We start from the raw sequence: 26908 nt of genomic DNA, 5'->3' as shown, positions 1-26908 counted from the left end.
AAAACATCCTCAGAGAGTTTGTCATATTTTTTTCTACCATCAAGCTTGCTTATTGTGGTTTTTTTACAGAATGCTTTTTTGTGAGTTTGTGTGTTTGTTTTTATTTTCCTTCCTTGAGCCTGTCAGTTTCTTTCATGGTTGCTTTCACAGGTTTATGTTTAGAAAAGCTTTTCCCATCCAAGGTTATTTAAACACTATGTAGATAAATAAATTATATAAATAAGTTGGCAATTGAAAGGCGAACTTTTGCTTTTTTCAAGTCACATACCTGTTTTACACACTATATTTATTTTACAGTTAGAATTTATATTGATACATAAGAGAAAAATAAACTGTTACTCAGTTTTCTCTAGACATTTATTAAATAAGCCATCATGCCCTCACTGAGTTGATGGGCTATTTCATAAAATTATTATATATACACAATTTTTATTTAATTAAATGTATAAATTAAATAATTTAATTAAATGTATAAATTAAAACCTCCCCTTTCTCACTTCCCTGCAAGACTCAGGAGTAGCAATTATCTTACCTGTGCAGGACAGAGTTAACACTGAGCAGATTCTCATTTCTATGTTTATGTTTTCAATTGAAAAAATAAAAAGATCATCGTGTATATGTACCACAGCTTTCTTATCCATTCATCTGCTGCTGGACATCTAGGTTGCTTCCATGTCCTGGCTATTATAAACAGTGCTGCGATGAACATTGGGGTACACATGTCTCTTTCAATTCTGGTTTCCTCAGTGTGTATGCCCAGCAGTGGGATTGCTGGATCATAAGGCAGTTCTATTTCCAGTTTTTTAAGAAATCTCCACACTGTTCTCCATAGTGGAATACACAATGCAGTATTGCTCAGCCATTAAAAAGAATACATTTGAATCAGTTCTAATGAGGTGGATGAAACTGGAGCCTATTATACAGGGTGAAGTAAGCCAGAAAGAAAAACACCAATACAGTATACTAACACATATATATGGAATTTAGAAAGATGGTAACAATAACCCTGTATACAAGACAGCAAAAGAGACACTGATGTATAGAACAGTCTTTAGGACTCTGTGGGAGAGGGAGAGGGTGGGGATGATTTGGGAGAATGGCACTGAAATATGTATAATATCATATATGAAACGAGTCGCCAGTCCAGGTTCGATGCACGATACTGGATGCTTGGGGCTGGTGTACTGGGATGGCCCAGAGGGATGGTATGGGGAGAGAGGAGGGAGGAGGGTTCAGGATGGGGAACACATGTATACCTATGGCAGATTCATTTTGATATATGGCAAAACCAATACAATATTGTAAAATTAAATAAAATAAAATTAAAAAAAAATAAAACTGAAGCATTAAAAAAAAAATAAAATAAAATAAAAAGATCAAATGTTAGTTTACCCTCAAAACCTTAAGCCTACCCACAAACAAATGTGGAAATTAGTATAGTAAGTCTCCTACCTATGAACAAGTTCTTTTCTGAGAGTGCATTTGTAACTCCAGCTTATTTGTAAGTCCAACAAAGTTAGCCTAGGTACCCAACTAACACTATCAGCTATGTTGCTGCTAAGTCGCTTCAGTCGTGTCTGACTCTGTGCGACCCCATAGACGGCAGCCCACCAGGCTCCCCCGTCCCTGGGATTCTCCAGGCAAGAACACTGGAGTGGGTTGCCATTTCCTTCTCCAATGCATGAAAGTGAAAGTGAAGTTGCTTGTCATGTCCAACCCTCAGCGACCCATGGACTGCAGCCTACCAGGGTCCTCTATCCATAGGATTTTCCAGGCAGGAGTACTGGAGTGGGGTGCCATCGCCTTCTCCAATCAGCTATGTAGTTTACTGTAATGGGTTGATGATACTTTTCACGCAAATAATACATTTTTTTAAAACCTAAAAAATAAAGAAAATATTTTTAATATCTTACAGTAGAGTACCTTGAAAAGTGCAGTAGTTCAGTACAATAGCTGGAATCCAGCAGCTGGCATCCAGCAAACAGGCAAGAAGAGTTACTGACTGGAGAAGGGAGAGGACGTGAGAGATGAAGAAGAGATGGAGGGCAAGCTGCAATTTTACTCACGCCCTAATGATGATGGCACAAGTTCTGGTTCCTTGCTAAATTCAATTCTATCTACCTTCTTGAAAAAATACACCAGTAATGTCTGGGTAGTAGGTCTTTTCTTCTCATGATAGATGACACAGTAGCACTGGATTGCATTCTGAATGGCTGCTGCAACCTTTGTGTACCATTCTATGTTCGGGCCTGTGCCTCAAAAGCTAACAGTGCCTCCGCAGATAAAGAAAATCCCCTTGCCGTTTCCTGCATCATGAATCTCTTCTGACATCCTGGGCTGAAGTAGAGACCTGTATGACTGTACTCTCTGCAGTACTGTACAGTAAAGTACACAAAAGCACAACCACTTGTACAGGATGTGCACAGGTAACAATTTACACCAGATTCATGAACTAACTTATGTGATTGAACTTGTGAATGCACACTCGCATCTTTGAAAGTTTGAACTTTGAGGATTTGCATGTAGGGAATTTGTTGTTGTTGCTGTTCAGTTGCCTAGTCGTCTCCAACTCTTTGCAACCCCGTGGACTCTAGCACGCCAGGCCTCCCTGTCCCTCCCCATTTCCTGAAGTTTGCTCATGTTCATGTCCATTGATCAGTGATGCGATCCAGCCATCTCGTCCTCTGATACCTTCTTCTTCTGCCCTCAATCTTTCCCAACATCAGAGACTTTTCCAATGAGGCAGCTATTCATATCATGACCAAAATACTGGAGTGTCAGCTTCAGCATCAGTCCTTCCAACAAGTATTCAGGGTTGATTCCCCTTAAGATTGACTGGTTTGATTTCCTTGCAGTTCAGGGACTCTCAGGAGTCTTCTCCAGCACCACAGTTCAAAGGCATCAGTTCTTTGGCATCCTGCCTTCTTTATGCTCCAGCTCTCACAACTGTACGTGACCACTCAGCAGAACATAGCCTTGGCTATATAAACCTTTGTCGGCGGAGGAATGTCTCTGCTTTTCCACACTGTCTAGGTTTGTCATAGCTTTCCTGCCAAGAAGGAATTGTCTTCTGATTTCATGGCTGCAGTCACCATTTGCAGTGATTTTTAGAGCCCAAGAAGAGGAAATCTGTCACGACTTCCACCTTTTCCCCTCCTATTTGCCATAGAGTAATGTAACATAAAGAATTACTGTAGATCAAATCCAGATGAAATTATGCAGCAGCCTGACTATAGTGGAGATTCAAATTGCAGAGGTAAATGTACCCTTACCTCAAAGACCAACAAAGTTTCAGTTCTCCTTTTCTCCCTGTCTTTTTGTGATATTTCATTTAAATCAATGGTTCTCAAAGTGAGGTCCCCAGATCAGCAGTATTTTACCTGAGAACTTACTAGAAATTGGACCACCTCAGAACTCCTGAATCAGAAATTCTGGTTATGAGGCCCAGGAACCTACATTTCATCAAGACCCACCAATGATACTGAGGTGCACACATAAATTAGAATCACTGATTTCAAAGAACTTCATCAAGAAGAAGTCTGAATAGAACATACATGAAACATCATATCTTTATCAGATTCCAGCCTTTATTGGGATCTGTAATACAGATCTTTATCCATTTGTACTTTTCCCATTTATTGTGTATTTAGTCATTTATTATTTTGTGGGCCTAGATCATGGCTGTGATACTGAACGTATTTTTTGTTCTACCTTTAAAAAAAAAGATAAAAAACAAAAAACACCTATAAAGGGAAAGTCATCTATTAATTTTTTCATTTGTCCTTATTTTAATTTCCATGACTAGTTAAAATAAATATAAGTATTCTTCTTTTTGAATATAAGTTTTCTTTGTGGAAAAAAATTCTGTGCAAGATGAGACCCTACAAAAATAATGCTAAAAGTATTTTAATTGAATAGAAATTAGAAGGAACCAGATGTGGATTCAGACTAAAAGAATCAGAAGGAAGCCTAAGTAAGTAATAACTGTTTGAAAGAGCACATAACTGAAAAAGCAGAGACTAACAAGTTCACTTAAAAAACACAGTAATTACAAGGTAGGCTAACTAGGGTGCAACTGAAAGGTTTATCTCTGGGAAAGGAGAAGGGCCACATGTAATTGAAGATACCAGCAACAATTTAGGAGATTTGGGAGTGGATATGAGCATTAGAAGCAAAGTGCAGGATGATCTCGAAGATTTCAAGCTCAAGAAAATGAAATAACCACAGTAATTATAGAAAAGAAGGACTAGCTAACGGAATCATTGATCTGGACTAATGATAGGAAACAGTTTCTCTCCTTGATCTGTGGCTCTTTCCACAGTGAGTGAAGTGATCACCTTTCCGACACCAGATCTCCACCTCTCCTTCAGGCTCAGGTCAGAACACATATATCCTCCAGGATACACTTTCCTTATCTGTACATGCCTCACTTGGCTTCATCTTCCAACAACCCATTCAATAATCACAAGAACCCAGTGCAATTTTATTCTTACAATACAGATTTATGAATGATGTAGCAAGGTAACTCACTCAGTTCGCCCTGAAGGACATCATGGATCATGGCAGAATGATACAAAAAGGGGATGTTTTCCAAAATGTTCAGGTAGAGACTTCCCGCAAGGTATTTCCCACTTTCTGGAAAACACCGAACAAGCCAGCTCTTCACAGCTCAAGTCTAATCACTCTCCTTTACCAATCAATTTTGTTTCCTGTCTTCATCTAGATACTCCTATTCATTCTTCAGATTGACATTCAGATGTCAGTTCTACCGAGAAGTCAATTCTAATTGCTTGGACAGTTCAATTCTCCTAACAAAGGCTGTTCTTACTCCTGTACCCCTCTTCACACCATGTGTTACAAATATAACTTTATGTAGACATATGTGACTAGAATCCAATTATTCTACTTGATGCCTCGCTCCTTGTCTATTTTTGTTCACATTTGAATCATTAGAACCTAGGGCATTGTTTACCACATGGCAGATGCTAACAAAATATTTAAATATTTATTGAATGAATAAATGATTTTTTCATATTCTTAAGCAAACCAACCCCCTTCCTCTTAAGCTCTTACTTAATGCTGTCTAGGAAATCTCTGGAAATCCATGTCTTGTTCTTGCAATTTCTTTAGCAGCCAGCCTTTGTAAAATCATCAATGGAGATCTTTCATCCTATCATTTTAATATGAAAAGCTACTTTTCCCCTCATAGCTTTTACATGTTCTTACTTAGTGGCTGTTCCCCTCACCCCAACCCCCACCTTAAATAGAATAAATCTCTATGGAAACAAGAATGTCGACATAGTTACTACCATAGCTCCTGGTACAGTGTTGCTATAAGTGAAAATAAAAATTATCCCATGTTAGAATCACTGAAGTAGACCAGTAGAACTGAAGCACACTAGACTCTACCAAACTGTAAGTAGCCAAAAGATAAATGCACTATCCCTCTTAGGTCATTCAGAGTTGTAACAACACAAATGGGAGTGAAAGGGAGCAGTCAAGGGAGATGATGATATGTAAAATATGCAGATTTCTTACATTTTTAGTCATTGTAAGCAAGGCAGATGACATCCCAATGTTTGGGGAACTCAGTAGCATGGTGAGAAGAACAAAGGAGACTTTTTCAAACCTGAGCTAATAACTTACTGCTAATACCTATTGTTTTTTGTTAATTAAATAAAAAAATATAACTCTGTGAAAAGAGCCTTTACAAGATACAAGTTATGGTAGAAAAAGAACATTGCCTGGTCCCAATAATGGGTCAGTTCAGATACTCCCCGTACCAAAATGAGTTCATTGTAAGATGAACTCATCTTCATGACAATTACCAGTGTAGGTGACATGGATATTGTGTGCACTGTGACGTTTATTTTATTTGTCATTGCCTTCTGTTATAGGCTGAAATGTGCATACATACACACACACACACACACACACTAAGAAATCATGCTGAAGTCCATCACTATCTCAGGAGGCGACTAAGTCACAGATACATACAGAAGAAAGATCATGTGAACCTGCAGAAAGCAGACAGCCATCTACAAACCAAGGAAAGAGACCTTGGAAGAAATCAGCTGACTCAGCTGACACTTTGATCTCTGACTTCTAGCTTCCCAAACTGTGAGAAAACACATTTCCATTGTTTAAGCCACCCAGTCTGTGGTATTTTGTTATGGAAGCCATAGAAAACTAACATACCCTTCATTTATTTAAAGTTTTAATTTAAATCTATGAACTTGCAAAGTATATATATACCAAGAGTCTATTGGTTGACATACTGAATGAGAAGAAACAGTCAAAGTTAGTATTCTGTTCAGTTCAGTTCAGTTCAGTCGCTCAATCATGTCCGACTCTTTGCGACCCATGAATCGCAGCACGCCAGGCCTCCCTGTGCATCACCAACTCCCGGAGTTCCCTCAGACTCACGTCCATCGAGTCAGTGATGCCATCCAGCCATCTCATCCTCTGTCATCCCCTTCTCCTCCTGCCCCTAATCCCTCCCAGCATCAGAGTCTTTTCCAATGAGTCAACTCTTCGCATGAGGTGGCCAAAGTACTGGAGTTTCAGCTTTAGCATCATTCCTTCCAAAGAAATCCCACGGCTGATCTTCTTCAGAATGGACTGGTTGGATCTCCTTGCAGTCCAAGGGACTCTCAAGAGTTTTCCCCAACACCACAGGTCAAAGATATTAGCAAATATTAACGACAAAGTATTTAAAAGATATCCGCTGGTGATATATTTGCCCAGGAGGAAAACACAATGACCAAGACATTGGTTTTCACACAAAAGATCCAGAATTGCCAAAGCAATCCTGAGAAAAAAGAACAAAGCTGGAGACATAACCATTCCAGACCTAAGACAATACTACAAAACTACAGTAATCAAATAGCATGGTATTGGCACAAAAACAGACATATAGATTAATGAAACAGAATAAACAGCCTAGAAATAAAAACCTACACACTTATGGTCAATTAATCTCTGACAAAGGGGCATGAGTATATGGTGGAGAAAAGATAGTCTAGTCAACAAGTGGTATTGGAAAAGCTGAACAGCTATATGGAAATCAATTAAATTAGACCACTCCATCAGACATAGTCAAAAATAAACTCAAAATGATTTAAAGACCTAAATATAAGACATGACACCATAAAACTCCTAGGAGAGAACATAGGCAGAACAGTCTCAAACATAAATTGTAGCATTATTTCCTTAAAGCAAAAGAAATAATAGCAAAAATAAACAAATGGAACTTAATAAAACTTAAAAGCTTTTGCACAGCAAAGGAAACCATCAACAAAGCAAAAAGACCACGTATGGAATGGGAGAAAGTATTTTAAAAAGATGTGACTGACAAAGAGTTAATATTCAAAATTTACAAACAGCTTATACAATTAATATCAAAGAACAAAAGCAAAACAACAACAACAAAACAACCCAATCAAAAACTAAGCTAAAGACCCAAATAGCCATTTCTCCAAAAAGATAGCCAATAGACACATGAATGGTTATGAATGGTCATCTCTAATGGTTAGAGGAATACAAATCAAATGAGGTAACATCTCACACCAGTTAGAACAGCCATCATTAAAAAGCCTGTGAATAATAAATTCTGAAGAGGGTGTGGAGAAAAGGGAATCCTCCTACACCATTGGTGGGAATATAAATTGGTGCAGCCACTACTGAGAACAGTATGGAGGTTCCTTAAAAATCTAAATGATCCGTATGATCCAGCAATCTCACTCCTGGGTTTATATCCTGAAACGATGAAAACTCTAACTTGAAAAAATATGTATGCACTGCAGTGTTCATAGCAGCACTATTTACAATAGCCAAGACATGAAAACAATGTTAAGTGCTGGGGTGGGAAAAAAACAGCAGTTCTCCAAGAAGACTCTATATATGTATATTCTGCTTCACATATACTGATGCCAGAGAGTACAAACTAATTATTTGTACAATTTGAAGAGAAGTGAACCTAAGAGAAAAAGAAGTGACAAGTAGTAGAGATTTTGGAAAGCAAAAAATAAAATTATCGGGGATAGCAGGAGATCATGAAAATGACACTGAAAGGAAAAAGATAACCTTCTATAGAAGTTTCAGAAAAATGAGTCTAAAATGTGAAGTAAACACATAAGAGCAAAGAAAAGAAAAAGTTATTTTCATGATAGACCCAAGGCAAGAGCATTATGGCTTTTCAAGAGCTTACAGAAATATATGACTCCTTAACATAAAATGCACTGAATTTAAAAATGAAAATCACAAAATCAAATCTTAAAATAAATAAAACCTTACAAATGTTAATACTGTGTTTTTGAATCAACTGTATCCTATACATATATAACAGTTCATATATCAATTATGTATTCTTTAGGAAAGGTTAACATTTTAGCATGCCTGATATGAATTCCCCAGGGGATCTTACCAACCCAGGGATCAAACCTGGGTCTCCTTAATTACAGGCAGATCTTTACCGTCTGAGCCACCAGGGAAGCCCCTGATATGATGTATGTACATTTAAAATGAAAGCACAAAGGACTTTTGAAAATCTTAAAATTATCACAGCAAAAAGGCAATGCAGGAGGAGAAAGAACTTATGATAGAGTCAGAATGACTTAATCCAAGTTATGGAATCAAGAGTTCTGGAAAATTCTTCTGGTACTACCAGACAGTTGTTGCTAGAAGAAAGTATGGGGAGACACAATAATTCGTGCTAAAAATTCAGACATCATGTATCTTACTTTTTGGTATTATGGTTGCAAAAATACAATCCCCAAAGTACTTTCTTGTATCAGCAATCTATTTTGCAAAAAGGACGGGGTTATGTCTAGATGATGATAGACAACAATAATTTAACAAACTCAGTGAAAGAAATCTGTTATCAAAGGATAAAACATCATTCACCAGTTGCTTGTCATTAGGAAGAGAGAACTATTGTACTTTTTCAAGACTGAATCACTACTTCCTATAGAAATGATGTAATAAAACACATTGGATTGCTCAAATCAACATGAATCCATTGTTCAATAAGACATGGCCAGATTTGATCATTAAAAAATAGTGTTTCCAGGGAATGGAAACAAGCTATTTTGTTAGCATCTTCAGAAAAATGTACACACTACTTGTACAATAAAAATATTAACACTTCATCAAAAACTTAAAGCAACCAGTGTGATTTCACCCTTGACAAAGGAATTATGACAGCTTAATTTAATGCCAAATTATAGAATTTTATTTTTAATAGGATAGTATGGGAATTTTAGGGAGGATATACAAATAATAAAAATCAGAATGTTTATCATATTGGTAGGTCATAATAAATTTTACAACAGTCTGCCAGCCTATGAACCCTGAAAATAAATTTGACTAACATAAAAAAGCCTGAGTTTCAGTTCTCATAAGAGGGAAATTGATTATTTAAACTATGAAAACTAAAACCATATTTAAAATCTCCCATTATTAAAAATTCTAACACCTCTAACTATATACTTTCTAATGTTCATTTAGGTATATTTCTTATGTAGGAGAACTAGGTAAATCCGGAATCCTAAGTATTTCACACAATAGGTACAGATTACAAGTTTTGCACTTATGGAGTTAATCATTAGATAAATAACTTATCTTCTTTCTTGAAACTACTATCACTTGGTATGAATCTATTACTATTGAGCTGATACACTTTAAGTATAAGTATCATTGCAATTCATCAATATAAAAGCAATTAATCAGAATGTTTTGATTCATAAATAACTATTTCTGGGATAAGAGAATATGGGAAATGAATCATCACCACTAACATGGGTGATACTGCCAACAAGTAACAATGGCCCATCAGACAATATATTTTTGAATTTGGAATTTTTTAAGTAGTGATTTTTTTAAAAGATGAAGATAATCAATATACATATACCAGGGGTTAATCTCAGTAAGTATACAGGCTGAGAGCCTTCCCAGGTGGCTCAGTGATAAAGAATCCACCTGCCAATGCAGGAGACGTAGGTCTGATCCCTGAGTTAGGAAGATCCCTTGGAGAAGGAAATGGCAACCCACTCCAGTATTCTTTCCTGAGAAATCCAGTGGACCGAGGAACCTGGCGGGCTACAGTCAGTAGTGTCACAAAAGAGTCAGACATGACTTAGCAACTAAACATCAACAACAACAACAATACATGCTGAGAGTCATCTTTTTTTTTTTCATGCTGAAATTCACCTTTTAAGATATCTATTCCTGGTATTATGGTTAGCATACTAGGTTAGACATTAAAATGCAAAGTTGTAGTATAGTCCAAGTTTTACATGCATTAGCCCTAGAATTCTGCTGCTGCTACTAAGTCGCTTCAGTCGTGTCCAACTCTGTGCGACCCCATAGACGGCAGCCCACCAGGCTCCCCCGTCCCTGGGATTCTCCAGGCAAGAACACTGGAGTGGGTTGCCATTTCCTTCTCCAATGCAGGAAAGTGAAAAGTGAAAGTGAAGTCGCTCAGTCATGTCTGACTCTTCGTTACCCCATGGACTGCAGCCTACCAGGCTCCTCCATCCATGGGATTTTCCAGGCATTTCTGGCTAGTCCTTAAATATATGGAACCAAAATTTCTTCAATTTTTTTCAATAATTTTTAATGAAGCATGTATGATTTTTCTTACCTTACTCATCTCGCAAGAAGATGGAGATGCATAGTACAACGGTAGTCTTAGAAGTAACAATTCTGAGCCAAATACTACCCAGATGATCTTAATGAGATACTCATGTTGGGAAAACGATCTCATCTTTTTGGACCTCAGTTGTTTAATAGCTTAGTCATGTCCAGCTCTTTGTAACCCTATGGGCTGAAGCACACCAGGCTTCCCTGTCTTCATTATCTTATGGAGTTTGCGCAAACTCATGTAGATTAAGTCGGTGATGTTATACAATTGTCTCAGCCTCTGTTACCTCCTTCTCCTTATGCTATCAATCTTTCCCAGCATTAGGGACTTTTCCAATGAGTGGGCTCTTTGCATCAGGTGGACCCAGTATTGGAGCCTCAGCTTTAGCATCAGTCCTTCCAGTGAATATTCAGGGTTGATTTCCTTTAGGATTGACTGGTTTGATCTCCTTGCAGTCCAAGGGACTCTCAGGAACCTCCAGCACTACTGTTCAAAAGCATCAATTCTTTGGTACTCAGCCTTCTTTATGGTCCAATTCTCACATCCATACATGACTGCTGGAAAAACCATAGCTTTGACTATATGGACCATTGTTGGCAAAATGATGTCTCTGCTTTTTAATATGCTGTCTTTTAATATGTTGCCATAGCTTGTCTTCCACAGAGCAAGTGTGTTTTAATTTCATGGCTGCAGTAACCATCCACAATGATTTTGAAGTCCAGGAAAATAAAATCTGTAACTATTTTCATTTTTTTCCCAAGTATATGTTATAAAATGATGGGGCCAGATGCCATGATCTTCGTTTTTTGAATGTTGACTTTTAAGCCAGCATTTTCACTCTCCTTTTTCACTTTCATCAAGAGGCTCTATAGTTCATTTTCCCTTTCTGCCATTGTGAAAGTGAAAGTGTTGGTCACCTAGTCATCTCCAACTCCTTGCAATCCCATAGATTGTAGCCTACAGTCTCCTCTATCCATGGAATTCTCCAGGCAAGAATACTGGAGTCAGTTGCCATTTCCTACTCCAGGAGACCTTCCCAAACCAGGAATCGAACCGAGGTCTCTTGCACTGTAGGCAGATTTTTACCATCTGAGCCACCAGCTGTTCATCTGCATATCTGACGTTTTGATATTTCTCCAAGCAATCTTGATTCCAGCTTGTGCTTCACCCAGCCCAGCATTTTACATGATGTACTATGCATAGAAGTTAAATATACAGCCTTGACGTACTCCTTTCCCAATCTGGAACCAGTCCATTGTTCCATGTCTGGTTCTAACTGTTGCTTCTTGACCTACATACAGTTTCTCAGGAGGCGGATAAGGTGGTCTAGTATTCCCATTTCTTTGAGAATTCTCCACAGTTTATTGTGATCCACACAGTCAAAGGCTTTGGCATAGTCAATAAAGCAGAAATAGATGTTTTTCTGGAACTCTCTTGCTTTTTCCATGATCCAACAGATGTTGGCAATTTGATCTCTGGTTCCTCTGCCTTTCCTAAAACCAGCTTGAACATCTGGAAGTTCATGGTGCACATACTGTGGAAGCCTGGCTTGGAGAATTTTGAGCATAACTTTGCAAGGATGTGCTGCTGCTGCTGCTGTTAAGTCACTTCAGTCGTGTCTGACGCTGTGTGACCCCATAGACAGCAGCCCACCAGGCTCCCAGAATCCCCCTGGGATTCTCCAGGCAAGAACACTGGAGTGGGTTGCCATTTCCTTCTCCAATGCATGAAAGGGAAAAGGGAAAGTGAAGTCACTCAGTCGTGTCTGACTCGTCGCGAGATGTAAGAGGACTGCAATTGTGCAGTAGTTTGAGCATCCTTTGGCATTGCCTTTCTTTGGGATTGGAATGAAACTGACCTTTTCCAGTCCTGTGGCCACTGCTGAGTTTTCCAATTTTGCTGGCATATTGAGTGCAGCACTTTCACAGCATCATCTTTTAGGATTTGAAATAGCTCAACTGGAATTCCATCACTTCCACTAGCTTTGTTCGTAGTGATGCTTCCTAAGGCCCAATTGACTTCACATTCCAGGATGTCTGGCTCTAGGTGAGTGATCACACCATCGTGATTATCTGGGTCATGAAGATCTTTTTTTGTACAGTTCTTCTGTGTATTCTTGCCACCTCTTCTAAATATCTTCTGCTTTTGTTAGGTCCATACCATTTCTGTCCTTTTTAGAGCCCACCTTTGCATGAAATGTTCCCTTGGGTATCTTTAAGTTTCTTGAAGAGACATCTACTCTTTCCCATTCTATTGTTTTCCTCTTATTTCTTTGCACTGATCACTGAGGAAGGCTTTCTTATCTCTCCTTGCTATTCTTTGGAACTCTGCATTCAAATGGGTATCTTTCCTTTTCTCCTTTGCTTTTTGCTTCTCTTCTTTTCACAGCTATTTGTAAGGCCTCCTCAGGCAGCCATTTTGCTTTTTTGAATTTCTTTTTCCTGCGAATGGTCTTGATCCCTGTCTCCTGTACAATGTCAAGAATTTCCATCCATAGTTCATCAGGCACTCTGTCCATCAGATCTAATCCCAGCTTGAAGGATTTTGAGATACCAAAATCAGTATTGAGATATTGAGTTATGAGATGCTGAAAACAATAATAATAGGATCAGAAATATACATGGCATTAACTACATGCTAGGCATTGCTCTGTGCATATCAAATAAATAAATCCTTAAAATCTCCAAAATGTATATAAAAGCTTTATCTCCAGTGCTTAGTAGATTTCCATATTAAATATTCTGCTTAATGAATGTTGGGTAAATAAAATGAAAAAATTGTTTAAAATATAGGATTTTTTGCATTATTTCTGTGCAAGTAAAAATACATAAATATTATTTACAAGAAAGATAAAATGTCATAAAAATAGTAAAATATTTGTATAGGTAAAATGAAAGTGAACAGATTGTTATGTTACTAATTTTCTTTAAAAAGTGAATTAAGAATAAAAGTATATGAAAAAGAAATAGATAAAAGAAGCTACTGATAAATGCATGGAACAGTCCACACTGTTAGAATTTCTTATTAAACTTAATCTGAAAAATAAAACAAAGCTTTATATCTGCTTCCAGAAGACTTTCAGTTAAAGGCTTCATTCTAACTTTTTTATTTAGTGGGTCTAGTTGCTAATTAGTTAAACTCACTCTGGGAGTCATTCACAGCTATGGCTCTGTACAATCAGGAAACGGTGGTTAAAAGGAGGGCAAATTATATACTAATAACCTAGGAAGACCCATGATCCATTTTCAGGATTTAACATCAAGAGTGGCAAGAAGGGATAATTATACTGAAATAAACATACACACAGAAACTCACTGAGATAATTTTAAAACATTTAATGGTAGTAAAGAGTAAATTATTTAACTCTAACCAGGGATAAGAGTCTTTTGGTAGCTATCACTTACTGCAGTAAATCTGCTGAAGTTTGCATTTCTTGGCTGCTGACTTTATTTATTTAAAGTCATTCTGAATGCTCTGCTAGAAATTATTTCAGTGGTGCTGCCAAATTTTCACTAGATTAAAACTGTGCAGTGCTGATAATATTTTTATGAACACCGAACACAGAATAAGAGCCATGTTCTTTAGAGATCAATTTGCTCCTCTTCTACAGTTATTATTTCTGCTAGGTGTTCTCACTTGACAGAATGTTTGATGGGATTATTTCTGATGAAATATACTAGGAAACTTATATTAAAGTCCTCTTCTGGATTAATTGCTGAAGTAGAGATCTCTCAGTAACTGGGGAAGCCATAGGACAATTCATCAATGGGAATGTTGGAATGTCTAAACATTTGCTAGAAAAGTGTCCAAGAAGACAAGTTTTTTGACTTCAGAAAAGGTAACAAATAAGGTGTTGTCAAATATAACTTGTAGAACAGTACTCAGATTAAATATATATTCCCTCTCAACCCTAATGCTAAGGTCAAAGTTGCTTTCACTGTTATTTAAGTAGTCATAGTTAAACAACTTTTAGGCTTTCCATGATCCCCTTACATTTATCCTGGGATATGAAAACCACAGGAGTTTTATTAAAACAGAGTTTGCTCACAATAGGTTCCATGAGTGGCAGGAAGAAGTCTAAACTGAAAACTTAGGAATCAGCAGAAATTAATGGCTAGAAAGGAGAAGTTGAATTGTTAGAAAAGAAAAGCTCTGACTAAGGAGTAGCAAGTTAAAGACTGGACTAGAGAATGTGCAGTTAGAAGCAGAAAAATATTTCCACAAGGTCAAATGCAATAGAAAATCAAGTGAGGAGGTCAAATACAAGACGCAAAAAAAAAAAAAAAACCTCTAGAGGAAAACTATGAAAATTGGTAAATGTGGAAATATTTGTTACTCTTCTTTGTTTATTCCATCTCAGAACCTCTTCCTTTGGATTGTCTAAAATCACATTTAAACTAGAGTTTCTGTGATCCAAAGGATACCTAGGACCTTCATACCAATAAAGGTCAGTCCATCTGGATCACACATATTACTGAGAGATAGGGTAGAAGGATTCCCTGTGCTGTGCTGTGCTTAATCACTCCATTGTGTTCAACTCTTTGTGATCCCATGGACTGTAGCCTGCCACACACTCCTCTGTCCATGGGGGTTCTCCAGGCAAGAATACTGGAATGGGTGCCATGCTTTCTTCCAAAGGATCTTCCAAACCTAGGGGTTGAACCCAGGTCACCTGCATTGCAGGTGGATTCTTTACCATCTGAACCACCAGGGAAATTCAAGAATACTGGAGTGGGTAGACTATCCCTTCTCCAGGGGATCTTCCCCACCCAGCAATAGAACCGCGGTGTCCTGCATTACAGGCAAATTCTTTACCAGCTGAGTTATCATGGATGCCCAGAAAGGTCTAACATTATTTAAATTTTTAATTCTCATTTTAAAAAACAAATATGGACTAATATCATAGGTAGAAATTTTATATGACTTTTTATTAAACAAAAATTAATGTAAACTTACACAGTTTAATTTATGCTTTGGCCCCTGTCTCCTTTCTTTATTCCAAACCTCTACCCCACCCCTAGTTAGGGGCAATTTGACCAGCACAGAAAGGTAATTAAATTCCAGTCACTGAAAAGGGAATGAGGTTTTAGAGTAAGTTCAAGGAGGACTTCTTAATTCTTCCCAGGTACTTAAGACTTCACTTCAGTAGTATGTACCAGCTTTTTAATGGGACCTCATTACAGCGGATCAGGCATGGCTTTTGGACTTTCAGCTGAGATACCTGGGGACAGTCATGTCAAGAGAGAGAGAGAAACAGAGGAGAAAGATATATACACACAGAGTGAAAAATATTCAGTTTACAGACAAATTAACTCTATTTTTCTAAATATGAAGGTTGAGATATACCAGAGCCAATACTAAAAATCAATTCAAGGTGGCAATATTTTACATCATATTTTTCTTTTAGATTTAATTAATATAAATAAAAAATTACAGGTTATCTTTATTGAGCCTAAGAAGATGGAGTATGAGAAGTTGATGGCAGATATACCTAATTCCAACCCAATCTTACCACTACCATTAACTTCTTCGTGTAAAGGCTAAGCACCACCCTTAGAACTCTGATTGCATCAAGATTGTGGTTCAAGCACACTTATTCGACTAGAATGAATCTGTTGTTTAGTTGCAAAGTCATGTCTGACTCCATGGACTGAAGCATGCCAGGCTTCTTTGTCCTTCACTATCTCCCCGAGTTTGCTCAAACTCATGTCCATTGAGTCAGTGATGCCATCTAAACATCTCATCTTCTGCCACCTCCTTCTTTTCCTGCCTTCAATCTTTTGAGGGTATCAGGGTCTTTTCCAATAAGTCAGCTCTTGGCTTCAGGTGGTCAAAGTATTGAAATTTCAGCTTCAGCATCAGTCCTTCCAATGAATATTCAGAGCTGATTTCCTTCAGGATTGACTGGTTTGATCTTCTTGCAGAACGAATCTGTGCATGTGTGCTCAGTCATCTCAGTGGTGTCCGACTCTTTGAGCCCCTACAAACTGTAGCCTGCCTGGTTCCTCCATCCATGAAATTTTCCAGGCAAGAATACTGGAGTGAGTTGCCATGCCCTCCTCCAGGGGATCTTCCTGACTCAGAGACTGAACCTGCATCTCCTACATTGCAGGCAGATTCTTTACTGCTGAGTCACTGGGGAAGCCCGCAGAATGAATCTAACGGAAGCCAAACGCCAAGTGTGGAAGTTGAAGGAAAAGAGACTGGGAGTCTCTACCTGACTCCCAGTAGAAAATTCACTATGAAAAATGAGAACGTCAAGTACATTGGGTTGGGTTCTCGAATAAAGACCAAGGATGGAAGAAGCGGAGGGTGCAAACACCTGTTATAGGAACCCCACCACTCTACAATATGTGAAACCTATAAATAGTAAAACTGGGTATGGATCAAGCTCAATAAAAGGAATAATACTATGAGCCACATGCTATCCTGCAGTGGAGACATTTGGAAAGAGCCTCAGACAGCAGAGAAGGTGCTATTTTTCTTCTTCTTTTCAGAGGGACACGAAGCAGGCAGCCAAAGCACTGTTTTTGTTGTTGTTGTTGTTGCTGTTTTTAATTGGGGTAGAGTTGCTTTACAAGATTGTATTAGTTTCTGCTGTACAGCAAAGTGAATGAGCTGTATTTATACATATATCTCCTCTCTCTTGGATCTCCCTCCCTCACCCGACCCCGATCATCTAAGTCACCAAAGAGCACCAATCTAAGCTTCCTGTGCTATACAGCAGGCTCCCACTGGGTATCTATTTTGCACATGATAGCGATTATATGTCAGTCCTAAATTTCCAATTCATTCCTCCACTCCTTCCCCTGCCCATGTCCACACATCTGTTCTCTATATCTGTGTCTCTATTCCTGCCCTGCAAATACATTACTCAGAAATGAAATTGGGTCATTTGCAGAGACACAGATGGACCTAGAGACTGTAATACAGAGTGAAGTAAGTCAAAAAGAAAAAAGCAAATATTGTATATTAACACACATAAGGGGCTTCCCTGGTGGCTCAGTGGTAAAGAACTTGCCTGCCAATGCAAGAGACTTAAGAGAGCAGGGCTCAATCCCTGGGTTGGGAAGATCTCCTAGAAGAGGAGATATTGGCAATCCACTCCAATATTCTTGCCTGGAGAATCCTATAGAGAGAGGAGCCTGGCAGGCTACAGTCCATAGGGTGGCAAAGAGTGGGGACAGGACTGAAGCGACTTAGAACGCAGAACACAACACACTTAAGTAGCAGTGCTTTGAGTTAATGGTCCAAGCTAAGATCCTAGAATTCAACCAGCTCACCAAGTGATCACAGCAGTCAGGGGAATAGGAGAGCATCAGCTTAAGGCAGTGACAAAATGACAGCTGTATGACTGGGAACTGCTCCCATAGCAGAGGAGACTACAAGATGGCACCAAAGGAGGCAAGCTGGTAAGTGAATGGAGCAGGAGTCGAGTCCCTGTAATTTCATAGATGAGAAATAAGCAGGTAGTAAGAATTGGGCTTGCATCTCTGTGCATCATGGGATCCACAAACTAGAAAATGATGGGAGTATTCAGAAAGGGGAAGGGAACTGGGAGGAGACGCTATGGTGGTAGAATTGAAAACACTTGGGAAGCAATAGGAGAATGGTTATCAAGAAGGAAGAAGTCAAAGATAACAATGATGTCTTGATTTTGGGTCTTTGATGGAAGATTAAGAAAATTATTCTTATAACAAATAACTTACATGTGTGTGTGTGTGTGTGTGTGTGTGTAGAAGTGCTTGCAGATTTCAATGTCTTTTGGTTTTCTGATTGGTACATAAAATATGTTGATGTTTTTCAGTGACTAAGTTGTATCTGACTCTTTGTGGCCCCATGGATGGCAGCCCACCAGGCTCCTCTGTCCATGGGATTTCCCAGGAAATATACTGGACTGGGTTGCCATTTCCTATCCCAGGGGATCTTCCCAGCCCAGGGATTGAACCCATGTCTCTTGCTTTGGCAGGCAGATTCTTTACCACTGAGCCACCAGGGAAAATTCTGGCATGTAAAATATAATCTGCTTCAAAATAAGTCTCCTAGTCCTCCACCTAAGATCTGTTTCTTTTGTCCTTCTCTGTTTCTGGGTACTGAGATTCAGAACATCCTGCCGTATTTGAGTGGTCCACTTTCCTTGCATCATATCCAATATCTGAATTCTCTAGATCCTATCTCAACAGTGTCTTGTATTTGTCTCCTTCTCTTCGTTCTTATTATCTAATTTACAGAACATGTCATTGGCGTCTTTAAGTGTCTTTAAAGTAAGTTACTTTACTAATCACCCACAAAATTCACTGAAGCTTCAAGCAGCAATGGCTCTTCTCTGATCTCCTAAAGCAGTGTTCTTTTGTCTACACCTCTTTTATGGTCATTATTAATTTCTAGCATATTAATTTTTATGGGCATTTCATCTTACCTATTAGACAGCAAGCTTGTGAGAAGAGCTGAATGATTCATTTTCAAAAAGTTTGTACATGGTAGCTGTACCATTATGGGTAAGTGAAAAAATTAATGAATGACATTCAAATTATACACAAACCTAAATATTGTGTGATGTGTTAAAAATAATGTGCTGTTCATTTTTAGTGTAGAATTTCTGATATTTATATCGGCATTTACAAGCTCAACATATAGACATCCATTGTCTTATCATTCTCCTACCAATAGATGTCTGCCGCCGCTGCTGCTGCTAAGTCGCTTCAGTTGTGTCCAACTCTGTGCAACCCCATACACGGCAGCCCACCGTCCCTGGGATTCTCCAGGCAAGAACACTGGAGTGGGTTGCCATGTCCTTCTCCAATGCATGAAAGTGAAAAGTGAAAGTGAAGCGACCCCATGGACTGCCGCCTTCCAGGCTCCTCCGTCCATGGGATTTTCCAGGCAAGAGTACTGGCGTGGGTTGCCATTTCACACATACATATCTTGCTATATTATCCTACTAAGGCATCATTTAATACTGGTAAGTTTAATCAAAAGACTTAGTTTTAGTTCTGCTCTGCCAGTTACTAGTCAAAATAATCTGACTGTTAATTTTCTTCTCTAAGCCTCCAATCTTTTTATATAAGTGATTTAGTTTCTAGATGTTGTGAGGCTAACATGATATGATGAGTGAAAAACTGTAATCTGTTCAAAATTGATGTCAATACTTTGTAGATCTTAAGGAATAATTCACAAAGAGGACACTGCATATTTTTTGTTCCTTATATCTCTTCCTTTTATTGTCTCTCTCTCTGTCTCTCCATTTCTTCAACCTACTGTTTAATTAGTACTGAAATATTCTTTACTGTCTGAGCCACTATGTTTAGTGTATTCAGGCACCCAGTTTTGTCTGACTCTTTGTGACCCCATGGGCTGCAGCATGCCAGGTCTCCCTATCCCCCACCATCTCCCAAAATCTGCTCAATTTCATGTCCATTGCATCCGTGATGCCATCCAGCAATCTCATCCCTTGACTCCCTCTTCTCCTCTCCTCAGTCCTTCCAGCATCAGGGACTTTTCCAGTGAGTCAGCTGTTCACATCAGGTGATGAAAATACTGGAGCTTCAGCTTCAGTATCAGTCCTTCCAATGAGTATTCAGGCTTCCCTGAGCCACTGCTGCTGCTGCTAAGTCGCTTCAGTCGTGTCCGACTCTGTGCGATCCCATAGACAGCAGCCCACCAGGCTCCCCCGTCCCTGGGATTCTCCAGGCAAGAACACTGGAGTGGGTTGCCAGTTCCTTCTCCAATGCATGAAAGTGAAAAGTGAAAGTGAAGTCGCTCAGTCTCTAGGGAAGCCCAAATACTGAACTAAGAGCCAAAAACTTGTGTTCTACAGTTTAATAGTTACGTGACCTTGGGCAACATAATGTTTACAAATTTTAGTTTCCTTTTCTATATAATAAAAAAAAAGGATACAAAAAATGCTTTAAAAGCTATAAATCTTTATTAATGTGTGAGGTTTTTATAAATCTAAGAAAAATAACATGAGGTCATTATGACTGCCCTAGTGGTTCTGTGTCAACCTTCCCCTGAGATTACGCTCTTGATCTTGAGTATAATAGAAACAGGATATTTAAGGGAGGGGGGCAGACTTTATTCCTCCTGCAAAATCTAAATTGAAAACTGAGTTTTAAATATATAGATGCCATATGAAGCAATTCATCTAATTGAATTAGACTATACCAGAGCATAGACTGGTAAGACTTAGGTAACTCAGCTTCAAAGTCAATCTCATTAGCCTTTATAATGTCTGGGGTGACTATACCTGGACACTGCTGCATATATATTTTGAGAAGTAACAGAAACTTAGACCCTGAATACCCAATGTACCCTGAGACAGTCTGACTGAGGAAAAACTGAAATTTTTACACATGACTCATTTTACTCCATGGATCAGAATCTTTTCGTGTTCCTCATGTATTCTAGAGACAGGTGGATCTACTTGGCGTGGTGGTGGTAAGTTGCTTCAGTTTTGTGTCTGACTCTTTGAAGCCCTATAGACTGTAGCCTGCCAGAGCCTCTGTCCACGGGATTCTCCATGCAATAATACTGGAGTGGGTTGCCTGTGCCCTCCTCCAGCGGATTGTCCCAGCCCAGAAGGGAACCCACGTCTCCTGTGGCTTATGAATTACAGGCAGATTCTTTACCACTGAGCCACGAGGTATATGGAGACAAAACCCTACCCTGCTTGAGCCCTACTTTCATTCTAACTCAGCATTATTACAAATGCTTTCCGGCTCAGTGTTGATGCTATGGGAAAACAAAATCAAATAAAAATTAGAAAAAAGCTCCTGATGTACTTTATTACTTAATGAAAGTGAAAGTCCCTCAGTCGTGTCCAGCTCTTTGCAACCCCGTGAACTATACAGTCCAAGGAGTTCTCCAGGCCAGAATACTGGAGTGGGTACCCTTTCCCTTCTCCAGGGGATCTTCCCAACCCAGGGATTCTTTATTGCAGGCAGATTCTTTACTAGCTGAGCCACAAAAGAAGCTTTTATTACTTAGTATATTTAATCTAATCAATAAAATCTGAAAATAGGAGCTCTCAGATATGCAAATACTCAAAAATTGGCTAGTCTTTTGCTTAGCTCTTCATTATAAAATTTTGCATGTTCTGGCAAAGATTGTCAGATCATCCTAGCTGAAAGAAAACTAACTTCCACAAACTGCTATTTGTTATATTCTTCCAAAAGTCTGTCATTACCACCTGTACACATTAGCTAATTATCGCCTGTCTGTTGTTTAAATAAATGCATTTTGTTTACAATTGTCTGTACCACTAAATAAGAGGTCTTTAAAAATAATTGATCATGAAAAACTTGAGGACTGAAAAAATAATGAAAACTTGTGGAAAATAAATGTAATTTAAGGGGAGGATGGTAGTTTAAAGAACTGTGGGGAAAAGGACATGAAGTGGGAGGAAAAAGAGAGGAAAGGAAGATGCATTCACATATTATTCATTTAACACACAGCCATTTTTTAGAAAGGTGGAATCAGACTTATATAGAAAAAAATAAAACTTTTTAAACAGGTTGTAACTGGTTAGGAGTTCTTTGAGGAAAAGAACACATGACATATACACATTCTGAAGGAAAGTCCTGTATCTGGATTGACCATTATATGAATGAGAAAGGTAATTTTATTCTGTGAAGACACTGAGTTGTTGTTGTTTTTTTTTTTTTTTTTAACACAGCCATAATTAAGTACCCTAGTGAATACAACTATTAAATGCTGGTTCATAACGTAAAAATCACAAATGCTATAAAAGTTTTCAAAAGATGGAGATCTGTTAACATCTAAACATGGTCTCCATAGAGTCTTACTCCTTCATATAATGTTTTTAAATGGGTTGAAGCAGTCAAAGAAAAAAAGAATGGAAGAGAATGAAATCAAGCTGCCTTCAGGGGTAAATATGTTGCCAGTAAATAGATGGGTAAAGATTTAATTGTATTATTTTTCTTTAAAAAATTTTTTGACAAATATGTCATTAATTTGAAAGGTAGCAAAACTATGCTAATTCTTTTGAGGGAGAGAAAAGACAAGATACAGGGGTAAAGAAGTTTGGTTGGGTAATCTTCATGAATAAAAACTTGACCTGTGGGTTTTGGTGGGCATGTAGCAGGCATTTCTCAGAAGAACTATTCCAAATTATAGTTACAATAGCTCAATTTCTTAGCCATCATGGACAACCAAGATCATGAAGAAAATTTCACTGAAAGCAGCTTTCCAAAAATATCAAATCTCTGTGATACTCAAATAATTATTTCCAGCATTCACTGTTCTTTGGATGAAATGATTTTTAAATAGCTCTTCCACACCAGAAATCAGTATTAATTGAAATTTTTAAGGTGATTTCTCCAGATTTCAGCCGACATTCACAATCCCGTCCTCAGGCCCTTCTCTCTTCTCCCTCATTCTTAACTCCTCTGAACACTTTATGTATATGTCTATCTTGTGAACTATATTTTTGTAGACATTCTTATGGGAGTATAACTGTCTAAACCTTAAATGTACAGCCTGATGAACTTTTATTAAGTGACCATATCTCTGTAACCACCACCCAATAGACTAGAGCAATAGCCTATTACCAGAACCAAAAAAGAATTCCCCAGTCCCCACCAAGAAGTAATCACTGTTCTGATGTCTATCACAAGATTTTAGGTCCTCTTTTGATTGTTCTGTGAATGGAATCAACAGTGTGCACTCATGTATCTGACTTTTGTACAATATTATGTATGTAAGATAAATCCGTTTATCAATAAAATTTTCCATTGTTAGTGTCATACTAAAAAATATTAATTCATTCAACAGCTCAGGATATATTAGTGTTGATACGAGTTTTCAGCTATTAACAAAAATATAACCATGAACACATTTCTGTTGGAAATATATTGAAAAATGAAAATGTTAGTTCACAGAATATGAAAATAGTCAACTTTAGTAATGTCAAGGAGTTCTCCAAAGTAGTTATGCTGACTTAAACTACCATTTATCTACTAGAGTTCCAATTATTATTTTTTTTTAATCTTTGCTTATGTTTGGTATTTTCAAGGCTTTTGTTGGCTCATTTCAATTTTAGCCTTTTTGGTGGGTAGCTAGTAGATGCTCATCATGGTTCTTATTTGCATTTCTCTGATGATTAATGATGTTGAAGAGTTTTTTATATGCTTGTTAGTCAATTGTGTGTTCCCTTATGTAAAGTACTTCCTAAAATTTTTGCTGATTTTTAATTGGATTAACTGCTTTCTTTCTGAGTTTTGGATTTCTTAGCATTTTCTGTGTACAAGTGCTTCCTTCTCTGTGGTTTGTTTTTTCCCTATTATTAAAGATTTTTTTGCTTGAAATTCTATTTAAATAGAATATTTTAAAACATTTTAAATTGCCAATATTTTCTTAATGATACTTTAGGGCTTTTTTGTGCTTGGTTGAAGAACTCTTTGTTCCTAAATTAAGCATTTTTCTTAAATTTTCTTCTAGAAGTTATATAGATTTATAGTAAACAAGCAGATTGTTTTGGTATGGAATTTATTTGAAGGTATGAGGTTTTCTTCCCCCCCAATTAGATACTCAGTTGATTTTACACCTCTTATTTAAAAGGTCATTTAGCATTTTGTTGCATTGGAAATTTTGTCATATATTAGGTAAATTTGTTTGATCAATACCACTCTATATTGATTCCTTATAAGTTTAATATCAACACAGGTGAGCTCTCTAGCTTTGGTCTTATTCTTCTTTGAGACTATTTTAGCTTTCTCTTATCCTTTACATTTTAATATATATTTTATAATACATTTATCAATTTTCTCAAAATTTCCTGTTGAGGAAAGATTGAAATTTTGATTGGAATTGCAGTGAATCTTTAGATCAATTGGGAGAGAATTGCTTTTTCTGCTATTTATATAATAGTGAACCATCTAATCCTTGAATATAGAATATCCTTCCACTTATTTAGCTATGTTAGTTTTACAGATTTCAACATAGAAATATTTCACTTCTTTAGTAAGATTTATTCCTTCATGTTTATTGAAGATATTGTAAGTAACATATTTTTAAACTGAAAAAAAATTTTTAATAAAATCAATGTAAAATTTGAATAAAATATATAAACATTATTTAAAATTTTTTAATGTCAGAGTATAAAAATATCATTTTAAGTAATCAACTCCATTGAAGTATTACTTATATAACATAAAGTACACCACTTCTATATGTATATAGTTTGATGAATTTTGTAGTATTTTACTTTCTCACTTATAGCAAAAAAGAGTTCTTTTTCCATCTTAACACTTAGTATTATCAATCTTTTAAACTCTAACCATTAGGGTAAGTGAGTAATTGTATTAATTCAATTTTAATTTTATTTACTTATTTTTGGTTTTTTTGTTTTTTAATTTAAATTTATTTATTTTAATTGGAGGCTAATTACATTACAACATTGGATTGGTTCTTCCACATAACATATCCTAGATGCGTGCAGACATTGTGTCTTTTCACATGTTCATTGGCCATTTGTATATTTTCCATTGCAAATTCTCTAAGTGTTTGCCATTCTTCAAACAATTGGATTACTTCCATTATAATTATTTATCTTATTATATACATACGTATACACACACATCTATATATATATATAAATACAGTCTATTAGCTTTGGATGTGATTTTAAATGTAATATTCCTGTAAATGTTATTTATCACATTCAACAAATTCTCTAGTCCTAGTTTGCAGAGAGTTGTGTTTTGTTTTTAAACATGTGGGTGATGAATTTTATTGAATACTTTTTTCTAGGAGATGATCTAGAATTGTCTCCTTTATTCACTGAATATGATTGATATACAAATATTGCATTGACTTTGAATTCATGCAATGAACTTCACATGGTAATAATACTTTATCCTTTTTCATTTCGATTTAATTTGATGAAATTTTGTTAAATATAATTTCATCCGGTGGATCAGACAGTAAAGAATCTGCCTGCAATGCAGGAGACCTGGGTTTGATCCCTGAGTTGGGAAGATGCCCTGGAGAAAGAAATGGCAACCCACTCCTGTATTCTTGCCTGGAGAATTCCATGGACCAAGGAGCCTGGCAGCCTATAGTCCATAAGGTCACAAAGAGTCATACTTCAGTGACTTACACTTTCATATTCATTGTGGATATTGAAATATATATTTCCCTTGTGAATTGTCTGTTTGGGGTTTTATTTTCAGAGTAATCGGTTCAGTTCAGTCATTCAATCATGTCCTACTCTTTGCGACCCCATGGACTGCAACATGCCAGCCTTCCCTGTCCATTACTAACTCCCAGAGCTTGCTCAAACTCATGTCTGTCCAGTTGGTGATGCCACCCAAACATCTGATCTTCTGCCGTCCCCTTCTCCACCTGCCTTCAGTTTTTCCCTACAGCAGAGTCTTTTTCCAATAGTCAGTTCTCATAAAATGAGTTCCACCATGTTTCCCCCTCTTTGATTTTCTGAAGGACTTAGTGTATGATTGGTAAATGTTCCTACTCTTGCCTGGAAAATCCCATGGATGGAGGGGCCTGGTAGGCTGCAGTCCGTGGGGTCGCTAGGAGTCAGATACGACTAAGTGACTTCACTTTCACTTTTCACTTTCATGCATTGGAGAAGGAAATGGCAACCCACTCCAGTGTTCTTGCCTGGAGAATCCCAGGGATGGGGAGCCTGGTGGGCTGCCATCTATGGGGTCACACAGAGTCAGATATGACTGAAGCAACTTAGCAGCAGCAGCAGCAATAGCAGTGAAGCTTTTGGGGTTTCTTTGTAGAAAGATTTTAAAACACACATTTTTTAAAAATAGATGTAGGTCTATTTGGACCTTTTCTTTTTGTATTGTGTCAGAGCTAGTAATTTGTATGTTTCAAGGAATTTGCCAGTTTTGTTTCTCATTTCAGAAGTACTGGGAAAAATTTGTTCAAAGTATTCCATAATTTGCCTGTGCATGAATATAGTATTTGTAGTGGCTTTCCAATCTTTCATTTTTAATATTGGTAACTAGTGTTTTCCCCTGAACTTTTTCTTCTTTGACCATTCTATCTGGAGATTTGCTTTATTTATTTTTTTTTTTTTGGAAAAAAATAATATTATTTGGTTTTATTGATTTTCTCTATTGCTTGCTTGTTTTTTCAATTCATTCATCAGTTTGGAACACTGCACCATCACCCCCAATTACAAAACCAAGCAGTTAAAGATTAGGACAACAGAGTCACAGATTCAGTGTCTGATATATATTCCTGAGTTGTTTTGCAGATATTATAACTTCCATC

Source organism: Bos indicus x Bos taurus, chromosome 9, assembly GCF_003369695.1.
Source record: "Bos indicus x Bos taurus breed Angus x Brahman F1 hybrid chromosome 9, Bos_hybrid_MaternalHap_v2.0, whole genome shotgun sequence".
NCBI lineage: Eukaryota > Metazoa > Chordata > Mammalia > Artiodactyla > Bovidae > Bos > Bos indicus x Bos taurus.
This window is presented reverse-complemented; position numbering follows the sequence as displayed.